We start from the raw sequence: 13,108 nt of genomic DNA, 5'->3' as shown, positions 1-13,108 counted from the left end.
GTGGTTGTGGAATAAATCTGTTAGAGATTTAGATTTAACACATATTACTATAATAAAGGTGGGAGAATATGAACCTTAAGCTGCCAGCAGTAATTGTCCAGCCTGTTGGTCTCAGAGTCGATTTGTAAGCAGAACAAAGAGATGCAGGGGTGAAATACTGTAAACATTGAGGTTTCATTTATTTATTTCAGTTTTGGTTTGCTCTTTTTGGCACTCTTGATCCGGTTTTTTTTTTCCCCCCTTTGGCAACATTATGTTAGCCTATAAATTTTCCTTTTTACCTGAGCTCAACTGTTTTGCTGTTACTTATAGTGAAACAGTCCTGCATAATGCATGATATCTTAATTGAAGGAAATCCTCCGGGTATAGTTTAAATATATGTGAGAAAATGGTGAATTCCAAAGAAAAATTAGAGTCAAGAATTTTGCATTTGCAGTAATCAGAAAAGAAATCAATATTCCTTAGTACCTGGTGCCATGAAATGTTTATTCTGGCTTCAGTATGAATGTATTACATAGACCACATCTTGATATCTACATACATTACACTCCTACAAGCTCTATCAGATAGACTTAGCATAAGGGCTTCCCCGGGCTTCCCAGGTGGTACCAGTAGTAAAGAACTTGCCTACCGATGCAGGAGACATAAAAGACGTGGGTTTGATCCTGGGTTGGGACAATCCCCTGGAGGAGGAAATGGCAACCCACTCCAGTATTCTTGCCTGGGAAGTCCTGTGGACAGAGGAGCCTGGCAGGCTACAGTCCATGGGGTTGCAGAGAACTGGACGTGACTGAGTGACTCACACTTTCACTTTCATAACAAACTTAGTCTGTGACAAGCATCATTTATACAGAATAAAGTACTATGCAGGTACTATTGTAAAAAATAATATGTCTGCTTCACTCTGCTGCGCACCGGAAACTAGCACGGCGCTGTAATTAACTGTACGCCAATAACTGTTTAAACTCAGAAAGAAAAGCAAATACCCTATGACCTCTCTTATATATGAACTCTAAAAACAAACAGACACACAAAACAACCCGACTCATAGACACAAAGAACAGATCAGGTGCTCCCAGAAGTGAAGAGGAGGAGGGCTGGAGACGCGTGACCTAGTGGAGCAGGTGAAGAGAGTCAAAACGTACACACTTCCAGTTACAAAATAAATAAATCATGAGATGTCATAAATGAATAAAAAGAAATCACAGGACATGCATTCTTCTTGGACTTGATTTCATCATTCAATACAGTTTTGAGATTCATTCCGGCACACATAGTTCACCATTTTGCCAGCTTTTTAGCACTCTGCCTTCTGAACAAAAAGCAATTGACTCATCTCTCTGATTGTTAGAGTTTGTACTCCTTCAGTTTCTTGATATTAAGATCACTGTCGGTAGGAATATTTCTGAAAATGTCTCCCTGAGCCTATGTGCAATCATATGCTGGGCATGTTCATCTGGGAGCAGCATTTCTAGAACATGAGTGTGCACATCTTCAAGGCAATTATGCAGGACCAAATTGTTTTCCAAGGAGGTTGTCTCAACTTACACTCTCCACATGCAGAATAGAGAAATCCCTGTGCTCCATTTCACTGCCTAACATTTGTTACTGTCTTTTAATTTTTGCCAGCCTGGTGGGAGTAGTGGCAGGAGTATGTCATTTCATTTTAATTCGAATTTCTCTGAAAATCATGAGGTTATGAGTATTCACTTTTCTTTATGAAAATGCATGCTTCCTTTTCTGTAAAATACCTAACGTTCATATTTTTGCCTAATTTTCCATTAAAGTGTCTGATTCTTATGATTTCAGTGTTCTTTATATAGTACAATACTAATAATTTAAGATTGTATGTGTTAAGAAAATCTTCAAGAGTTCAATTTGTCTGAAAGTTTCTTTGAGGCAATATTGAACTAGAAACTAAATTTATGAATTTAAAACTAGCCTAGCCAATCAAAACTATAGTGAGCTACCACCTCACAATGGTCAAAATGACCATCAAATACAATCTAGAAAGAAATAAACGCTGGAGAGACTATGGAGACATGGGAACACTCCTCTAATGTTGGTGGGCCTGGAAATTGTTAGTCACTGTGGAGACCAGGATGGAGCTTCTTTGAAAAAGCTGAAACCACCACACGGCTCAGGAGCCCCACTCCTCGGTGAACGGCCGCACTGCCGTGGTTGTCCGGGCCATTCAGACCTTCTGTGTCGTTCTCCTGTCGCCTTTCCACCTCTTCCTGGACACTCCCTGCTGCTGCTGCTGAGTCTCCTCAGTCGTGTCCGACTCTGTGTGACCCCGTAGACGGCAGCCCACCAAGCTCCGCCGTCCCTGGGATTCTCCAGGCAAGAACGCTGGAGTGGGTTGCCATTTCCTTCTCCAATGTGTGCAAGTGAAAGAGATAACTATTTCTGAAGACGTGGCCCCAGTATTCCAAAGTCAGTTACTGGCAATTGTCAGAAGTGTGGCACAGGATTTCCAAGTAGTCTTTCTATTTGGGACTCTTTTAATGTCATCCCACTTTCTCTTATTTCTGTTTTTTTCAGAATTTGAGACTCAATGATTGGACCTTTAGCAAACATTCAGCTGAGGGAACTTCACACTGGAAGCTTCCAGCTGAGAATGGAAAATGCAGAGCATGAGCTACTGATATTACTGGAGCTTCCACTTTACCTGCAAGGCTTTCTTTCAGCCTTCTTCCGTATGTAAGAAAAAATCCATAGCAATTTTTCAAGATACTCTTTGTGCCAGAACCAAATTCTTAATTCTTACATCAACAGATTTCATTATAATTGCATCTGCACTTATTAGAAAAAAGTCTTTACATCTATAATCAGGAGAAAATCATGGAACAATTTTTTCCTTCTAAATACAAAAAGTCACTTCCAAACAAGCACAGTTAGCTGACATCTGTTGCCAAAAATAGCTAGGCTTGAAATTGACTTAGTCCATGAAAAATACCATTACATGTAAAAATGACTGGGATGCAATGAATTGTTTTCTGCAGAATTTCAACATATAGTAATGAAACAATTTCTTCAACAAGAGGCACTTGCCATCTTAAATCTATACGATGTGAAGCATCAATATAAGATGAGCATTCAACTGTTGATAATCTGTTTCCTCTCTGTTGACAACTAAGAAGGCTTAAGTTGTGCAGCTGTTCCATTTCCATTATACGTGCCCTTGTACCTTTATACCAACTAGGCAAACTATATTTTTTGGTATGCATAAGCTCAGAAGATAGGCACAGAATAAAGTTCAGAAACATTCTTTGAATATTTTTATAGAATCCCTTCTCCCTAATCCTCACTGATTTGGGAAAGAAAAATGAAGCGATGATTCATGAGGGTTAAACACTGCCAGCTGATACTTTTTACTAGCTGCAGATGGAGCAGTTTCTTTTTAAAAGCAAAGTTCAAGTCTTCGCACAAACAACAATTAGAAGAGTTAATGAGTCTCATTTTATTTAAACAGTTTCAGTTCAGCTGTGAGGAAGCTTAACCATTGAGTATGTTATGAGACAACTGCATTTAATTAAATGTTGGTTTCATAAAGTGGGCAGCTGAATATGCTCAATTTCCCAGTGTTAAATTTGTTTATACAAACCTTTCATTCAACACACTTCTAATCACCTTCTGGCTTTCCTCTTATGTTTTCCATATTTCTTTCATTCTCAGGCCATCTCTATTTTTTATATTAATTCAAGAAATATGTATTACATATCTACTATGTACCAAGTTCTGTTCTAAGGCTCAGCAACACAAATTTACCTAGAGTGCTCAGTGAAATTTAAAATATCCCATCGCTTGAGAATCAGTGCCATTAGAAGGACACACGAATGGTCAGAGGAAGTCAAGACTTCCAGGGAATGCTTCACAGGTAAGTCTAAGCATGCTTTTTAGCATTTTCTAATGTTCTTAGATATTGGAAAAATAAATCTGCTCTTCAATCAATAAAAAAAAGTATTGCAACCAGAAACTTATGAGAAGGTATAGGGAAATTAAGACAATATAGTCTTATAGCAATTTGCCCAAATTTCTCCTATATAAGTTAAATTTTGCTTTCTTTAAATTTTACCTTGTTATAGTACATGATGAAGAATGTTTAGAAAACTATAATTCTTGATGACCTAAAAATATTTCCATATTTTACAAGGTCTAAAATAAAGTGTGTTTTATACTAAAATATTTAATGTAACTATTAATGCAACTAACTTTAAGCTTCATTAGTGGACACATAAAATATATATTATAAATATCAAGCTACAATAACAATTCTGATGTTCAAAAGAATTTATGTGATAAAATCAGTTTTCCTAGAGAAATATATATATATATTTAGTTTAAAATAAACTATATATTTAGTTTAAAATAAACTATATATATAGTTTAAAATAAAACAGGGAGAAGAAGACAGATAATATCTAAGGCAGAGTACTTTGTAATATGGACTTGAACCATGATGTTTCAAGGATTGTTTTTCAAGGGAAAACCACCTAGAAATTCTATTGGTTGTTGATTCAAAACCATTAACTAGTTACAAGAAACTAAACATGTTAATCCAATCAATATATTAGCCTTGAAGATAATATTTCATAAATTATAGATCACAGATACTAAAAATAGTGCATTAACTTCTGTCTAATGAATAAACACCTTTCTAAAATTCATAGAATTTCAGACATACAGGAATGTATATTCTTCTAATTTTATCTCTATTCCAATTGCTTTTCCCAGTTAAATATATTTATTCATTTACTTACTTTAGCAGAAGCCTGCCTTATGTCTTGCAATTATCTCCTGGCCCAATAACTGTATCCATATTTATATAAGGGCTTCCCAGGTGGCAACAGTGGTAAAGAACCACCTGCCAATGAAAGAGACTTGAGTTCTATCCCTCGGTTGAGAAGACCCCCTGGAGAAGGGAGTGGCAGCCCACTGCAGTATTCTTGCCTGGAGAATTCCATGGACAGAGGAGCCTGGTGGGCTATAGTCCATAGGGTCACAAAGAGCTGGACATGACTGAACAGGTGTAGGTCAATGTCAATTCTTGAATTGATCTTAAATGGCAAACTTATTTCTTGGTCCTATCCTAGATCTTAATTATTCAGGATGAGGCCTGCTCCACCTTCGATCTTTGAGTTGGTGATCTTACCTCAACTCATTGTCTTCAGAACGGTTCCCTTGCTCAGAGGTTGAAAACAGAAATCCTTTCCATCCTTTGCTCTTGGGTATCTGTCAGCAGCCCACAGAAGCCTGACATATATCTATGGATTCGCAAGCACCTAGAGGGAAAAGCTTTGAGTCATGGGAACCAAGAATACTTGTTCATTAATATAAATCAATACTTATGAGAATCTGTTATTCTGGAGACCCTTTAACTAGGCACCTATTATGTTAGGTAATAGACCTGTCCTTATTGAAGTGAAGTGAAGTGAAGTTTCTCAGTCGTGTCCAACTCTTTGCAACCCCATGGACTGTAGCCTACCAGGCCCCTCGGTCCGTGGGATTTTCCAGGCATAAATACTGGAGTGGGTTGCCATTTCCTTCTCCAAGAGATCTTCCCGACCCAGGGATCGAACCCAGGTCTCCCTCATTGTAGGCAGACACTTAACCATCTGAGCTACCAGGGAAGCCTTATTGTATTCATCTCAATTTATTCCCTTTTTGGAAGATAACGTAGTTCAAGATCATTTTCAAGATTTATAGAATGTGGAGGTGTTAGTCTACCCAGCTATCTAGGATGGATCTACCTACCAAAGAGAGTTAGAATTGTATATGATACTTTCGTACTCGAATCACCAGTTCAGGGTCGATGCATATTACAGGATGCTCGGGGCTGGTATGCGGAGATGACCCAGAGGGAGGGGATAAGGGGAGGAGGGAGGTGGGAGGGGGGTTCGGGAGGGGGAACTCAGGTACACCCGGGGTGGATTCATGTCAAGGTATGGCAAAACCAACCAATATAATATTGTAAAATAATTAGCCTCCAATAAAAAAAAAAAAGCTATTTATTTAAGATCAAGAGTTGTCCTTGGTGAAATGTTTCAAATGAATTCATATTGTTGAATGTTATTTTTCGTTTTGCTCTATAATCAGAGAAAGTCAGTGATATAAATAATGTAATATATGAGAAACTTTTACTTACTACAATTAGTATTTCTAACAGTTTAGTAACTAGTTTATAGCAATAACAAAACATTCAAGACTGGAGACAGATACCAGAGAATTGAGGAAGTGAAAAGAAAAACCTTGATTTTTGCTTTGAATTTGTATTACTTGAGTATTTTTATATTATTTAATGTATTATTTAGCAAATTATATTAAAATACAAAGAAAACCAAGTAGTAAGAACTATTTTTGAATGCGTAAATAAGTGATAACTTCCACTATAAATATTTGAAAATAAAAGCTACAAAAATGAGTATTAAAATAAATCATAATCCTGCATCCATCCTTCCTTTATTCTTATATTTTAAGATTATAAATCATAAAAACTTTATCTAACTTTTGTTCTTTATCATTGCTTCTCCTTTGGTCTTCACCATCCCTACTAAAATTAAATTTTCTACTCACCCTTTGTATAAGTTATCAACATGCTCAAGGTGATTTTATATCTCATAATTTTGTGGTTTAAATGCAAATTTCACTAAATTCTCTATGTAAATTCTAAAGTTATATGATTCAACTTACATTCAGGAGCATAGAGCAGATTAACTAGGTCTTCAGCTGCTTTTCCCTCATTTTTTCCCTAACGTAACTATTATTTCCCTAACGTAACACCTCTGCTATTGTCTGTTGCAAGCAACACTGTTCATTGTTTCCCATCACACCTCTGTGCCAATCTCAATCTAACCCTTAAGACTGACATACCACTTGACCTTAGATCACCCATCTCTGTTGAACTTTCTTTTATTCAACTTTACTTGCAAGCATGTCTTTGCCTTAGTACCATGTCAAATTATGAGATTTAGAGAGATTACCCCATACGATGCAACCCCAATGATTTCTTCTGTAATCACCACTGGATAAGTTATTTCGATCCTTGTGAACTTTAATTCATTTAAATTATTGATCTTAAATGTATTAACATACTCATCTAACAAATATTAGAATAACTACTATGCAGACTTGTACCAAAGTATAAATTAAGGAAGTCCTGAATGTATTCCAGGGAATGAAACAGGCTGGGTTTGATACCATGGAGTCTGTATTCAAACAAATATATAAAATGCTATGGTGCTGTTGATAAATTTAAAAAAAAAAAAAGTGCTATGTACATAACTATAGTGGAGAGGAAAGCATTTTAAGTTCAGGTGGTCAGGAAAGAATCTCGAGAATATGATGCTTATGATGAGGAATTTAAAATTACGTTATTTTGATAAATGTGTAGAGAGGTTGAGGGTTGTGAGAAAAATTACAGGGTAAGGGAATAAAACATGTGATGGCCTCAGGATGTAGTAAATAGCTTGGAGACTTATAGGGCCTGAAGAAAGAGTAATTTTTCAGGCATAAGTAACGGTGTAATAGAAAGACAGGAGAGTTTGGAGGAGCAGCAAAGATGTGATCAGGAGGCGTGTGAAGACTGGTAAGAAAACTACTAACTGCAATGGAGCATCTTTGAAGAGTTTTAAAGAGAAACATCTCTTTTTTTTTTCCTTCGTTACTTCATTTCATTCTCCCTTATTTTTACCTATCAAACAGACATTGAGCTTGAACCTCATGACAGGTTCTGTGCTCGGAAGGTTGGAATACCTGGCCGATCAGTCATAATTTTCTATCCTTCAGAAGCTGTGGTTTGCTTAGCAGATCTTTCAGGAGAGTTTTTTCATTGATATCCTATCATTATATCATTTACCTTCTGCTCAAATTAATAGTAGGGTCCTTAAGGACAAGAATTCTTGGATTAAAATCACTCTTGTGACACCAAGCATCCCACTTTCTGCACACAAAGTCTTTTGTGGTGGAAAGGAGGAGTCTGAATATCTTAAGCATTACACATGAACTTCCTTGTTCATGTGTAGTTTCTAAAGTGGCAAGTCACACAAAAACAGAAAGTGCTTAAAAGAAGGGAAAGTGAGGTGAGGAGAGCAGACCAGTGGTGGAGTCTCTGGAGTGTTTTCTTGTCTATTCCAGCACCTGTAAGATGGCTCAGTCCCACAATAGCTGGCGTGAATTGTGTTCCAAATGCTAAAAAGATCTGCAATGTCATTTCAAGCTTGGTAAGAGAGAGAATTATTAATTTGTGATCAAGCATCAGCTTTAGGAAGGAAAATATAAAAACTAATCTTCACCTCATCCTTCAGGAAGTCAGGAAAGGTAATTAAAACAAAATAATGGATGAGAAAGTATTGTAAATCTACGCTGGAAATCACATATGCATGCATGCACACAAAGCAGCCCAAATAAATTCAGTAAAACTAGAAATGGCAAAAATGATTGAAACTTCCTGTTCCAAACAATGAAACTATTCTTGTTAACCAAAGACTTGCATCAGCACCCAAGACACAATCTTAAAAAATGACTAGAATCCCTGAAGAGTAAAAGAAACAGCAACTAGAGCAACTGATGCTATTTAAATTTTAATTAAAGCCACAATGATTAAAACTATGAATCAAATTGTCTCTCATAGTCCTGGAGAAAGAATGAAGCTGAATCTCACTAGGATTCGAAATTTCACAGCCAAGCTAAATTGTAAGAAAAAGCGTTCAGAGAGGACTCTCTCTTCCCAGAGAGAATGGGATGCTCAGTAAAATCAGAGGGGATGTGCTTATGGGACTACAGGATGCCGAGTGCACTTTTCTAATCACCCAATTCTACATTTTCTCTGATAGCTCAGTTAGCAAAAAATCAGCCTGCAATGAAGGAGATGTGGGTTTCATTCCTGGGTTGGGAGGATCCCCTGGAAAAGGGAACAGCTACCCACTCCAGTATTCTTACCTGGAGAATTCCATGGACAGAGGAGCCTGGCGGGCTATAGTCCATGGGGTCGCAAAGAGTCAGACACCACTGAGTGACTAACACTTCATTTTCTCTGGAAAGGAAAAATCAAATATTCAATAGCATTAAAAGAATATTAGCTTTATTAAATAAAACTTAATAAGAAGCTATTCTCTGTGTAAATCTAAATGGAAGCTCTCAAAGGAAAGGCATTTCTTAGTTCAGCTCAATGTTCTTTTCTTTGCCCTGCTTCTATTTAATATTATATCAAAAGACAATCATATTCCTCTGTGTTTATTTTCTAAGCTATTCAATCTATAACAATTTTAAGGAAAGGCTAACAATCAGGGCTTTGTTTTAAAAGAACAGGTTCTCAAAATACAGCAAGGAATGAAAATACAATCTGAAGAAACCAAGGACTACTAAGAAAAGGTAGACAAAAAATCAGTGATTAGTGAGTATGAGTTAGGCAAGAATAAAGCCATAGCTTATTACCTCTTGTATTTACACCTGCCTAAGACATAGGCCTCCCTATGTGACCTCCAATCTCATCCCCAGAATTACTTATTTCATATTTCAGATCACTTTCCCAGTCTGTTCATTCAACTCTATGTCACCTTATTAAGCCGATATACTTTATTGAAATTCATAGGGAAGCCTCTATATTCAAGTAGCTTTCTGCACAATAGTTTGGATCGTCCTAGGACAACTTCTTCAGTTCCTTACATTTAGTAATTAAAACAACTTTCCACTAACCTATCGAAGTTCTGTGGGGTTTTTGGTTTTTTTTGTGTGTGTGGCAGCTGTGCACTTTTTTCTCTGTTAGCAAAATGAGTTGTATTTCTAAATGCATTAGGGAACTTACTGATATCCCAGGTGGCTCAGTGGGTAAGGAATCCACCTGCCAATGCAGGAGATATGGGTTCGATCCCTGGGTCAGGAAATAACCTGGAGGAGGGAATAGACAACCCACTCCAGTGTTCTTGCTTGGAGAATCCCATGGACAGAGGAGCCTGAAGGGCTACAGTCCATGGGTTCGCAAAAAGTCGGACACAACTGAAGCGACTGAGCACACATGCATGCAGGGAACTTATAGACTTGAAACAATATTATCCGTATTCTAAATTAGTCCCTTTTTTTCTTAATGTCTTCTTCATTGTTAGATAGTTGGTCTTCTTAATTAGCAAAAAGTGAAAGTGAAGTCACTCATTTGTGTCCGACTCTTTGCGACCCCATGGACTGTAGCCTACCAGGCTCCTCAGTCCATGGGATTTTCCAGGCAGGAATACTGGAGTGGGTTGCCATTTCCTTCTCCAGAGGATCTTCCCAACCCAGGATCTTCCCAACCCAGGGACTGAACCCAGGTCTCCTGCGTTGCAGGCAGATGCTTTACCGTCTGAGCCACCAGGGAAGCTCAATCAGCAAAGAGCAATACAATTTCCTACACACGACTTTCGGATATCTTTTATCTTGTTTAATCTTTTACATTTAATTCTTAATTTAGAATGATTGCGATTATATAAGCTAACCAATGTCAATAGGACTTTGTGAGAAAATAGAAAAAAAATTAATACTTTTAATAGATAATTTTAAATAATTTTCAGTCTAGAAAAAGGTCACATTTTTGATTGGACCAAGTTATTAATATAAATATTTGACAATCTACAAAACTTATCAGCTGAATTGTCCATACTTATAATTGAATTTATTCTTACCTATATGATAACTTCTTCCAAAATTTGTACACAAATATTAAATGGATACTAGTAGGAAATTTCTTTTCAGTAGTCATTTTATAAAGTAAAAATAATAATAAAAATATACATTTGCATCAATTATACCCATCTGGGGTTACAGTTACACTTGTGAAACTTTATGGGAGAATTTTATAACAAATAAACAATAAGCAGGATAATAGTTGTGATCTACCTTTAAAAGCAAAATGTTCCCATAATTAAAATGTAACCACTCTGTGAGACAGCTTCCCTGGTGGCTCAGATGGTAAAGATTCTGCCTGCAATCCAGGAGACCCAGGTTAGATCCCTGGGTCAGGAAAATCCCCTGGAGGAGGAAAGGACAACCCACTCCAGTATTCTTGCCTGGAGAATTCCGTGGGCAGAGGAGCCTAGCAGGCTACAGCTCACGGGGTCACCAAAGAGTTGGCACCACTGAGGAACTAACACTTTACTTTTCACTGTGAGACAAGTGCTCCTTAGTGCAATGTGCATATTTAGCTTCTTTACACCCTTTGTGTCTAAAAAGTTTCCTTCCACAGCTTCTCTTTTAAAAGAACACAGTGAACACAGTCAGCTCTCCATATCTACAGATTCTTTGTCCATCAATTTTGTATCCACATATTCAACAAACTGCTGATCAAAAATACTCAAAACAAAAAGAAATCCAGAAAATTTCAAAAACCAAACCTTGAAGTTGCTGCAGTCTAGCCACTATTTACATAGAATTTACATTATATTAGGTATTATAAATACACTAGAGAAGATTTAAAGTATATATGGGGGAGGATGAGTTATATAGAAACACTATGCAATTTTATATAAGGCACTTGAGCATTCTCTGATTTTGGTTTCCACAGAAGGTTCCAGAACCAACCTATCAAAATACTAAGGGATGACTATAGTGAGTTCATTTACACATTCTTGTTTCATGCAACTCATCATAGTAAAGTAAAATTACTTTAATTAGGGTGAGGGCCATTGTAACTTAATGAAAAACCTGATTTATAAAAGTTTTAAAGCCATTGTATTTCTAATAAGTACATGCAAATGCATAGCATGTAAGATAATTTAATCTAATGCTAATGATTTGTTAACCCATTGATGTCTTACCTGTCTCCTATAATAAATAAATAGTTCATAAATAACTAGTTAATTTTTTCTAAATATAATTAATATATATATTTTTAAGTGGCAAAATATTCCTCTTCTAGTTTTTATTTACACTACTATTCGCTCTGTTCATACTTTGTTCAAAGACAGTTCAAAGATATGAGCATACCTAGGGTATACTGCAGGTTCTGTTTCATATTATCATGATAAAGTGAATATCACAATTAAATGGAGGCTTCCCAGGTGACTCAGTGGTAAAGAATCTGCCTGCGATGCAGAAGATAGAGGAGACAACACGAGTTCGATCCCTCGGTCAGGAAGATTCCCTGGAGGAGGGCATGACAACCCCACTCGAGTATTCTTACCTTGGAGAATCCCATGGATAGAGGAGCCTGGTGGGCTACAGTCTATAGGGTCGCACAGAGTTGGACACGGCTGAAGCGACTGAGCACGCGTGCACAAAGAAGGGAGTTACACAAACGTCTTGGCTTCTCCAGGCATAAAACAGCTGTGTTCATCCCATATGCAGTCGACTAAGTGTACGAGCGTGATGTCTAAAAAGAGAACATACTTTAACTAAAAGATACCTGATTGCTAAAAAATACTAACCATCATCTGAGCCTTCACTGTCGTAATATTTTGCTGTAGTAACATCAAATATCACTGATCACAGCTTAACCATAATAAATGCAAAAATAATAAAAAAGTTTGAAATATTGAAAGAATTACTAAAATATTATGCAGAGACACAATATGAGCTAATGATGTTTGAAAAATGACTCTTATAGACTTTCACAATACCACAGACCTTCAATTTGTAAAAAAAAAAAAAAACAGCAACAAAGAAAGCAATATCTGTGAAGCAGAATAAAGTGAAGCACAATTAAATGAGGTATGCCTAAAAATGTCAATACAGCTCCGCTGAATTATCCTGAAAAGCAAAACAGCTTCCACGAAACCAACAAGACTTCTTCAATGTTGATAACATGACAACCCTTTCTATATTCATAAAACAAGCTCTAGTTCTAAATTTATTAAATAGAATTGATATTGATATTTTCCCTCACAATGTAAAGAAAGCATCTGCTATTTTCAGTTGACATAATTTCAACTCTTCCTGGTAAGTTGTGCTTTTGTCTACATCCATGTTATGTAGGCTGCTACATATCTTCACAGATTTTGCATTTTGAAGAGCATTTATCATTAATCTAAAAGGAAAATAGAAAGCTATAACATTAACCATTTCTCTTATTTATTGAAACTCTATTGTATTTGTACCATTTCTATTTAGAACATGTCTGTACTGTTTTATTCCACACTGT

Source organism: Moschus berezovskii, chromosome 16, assembly GCF_049115385.1.
Source record: "Moschus berezovskii isolate FMDL1 chromosome 16, NW_MosBer_1.0, whole genome shotgun sequence".
NCBI classification, from domain to species: domain Eukaryota; kingdom Metazoa; phylum Chordata; class Mammalia; order Artiodactyla; family Moschidae; genus Moschus; species Moschus berezovskii.
This window is presented reverse-complemented; position numbering follows the sequence as displayed.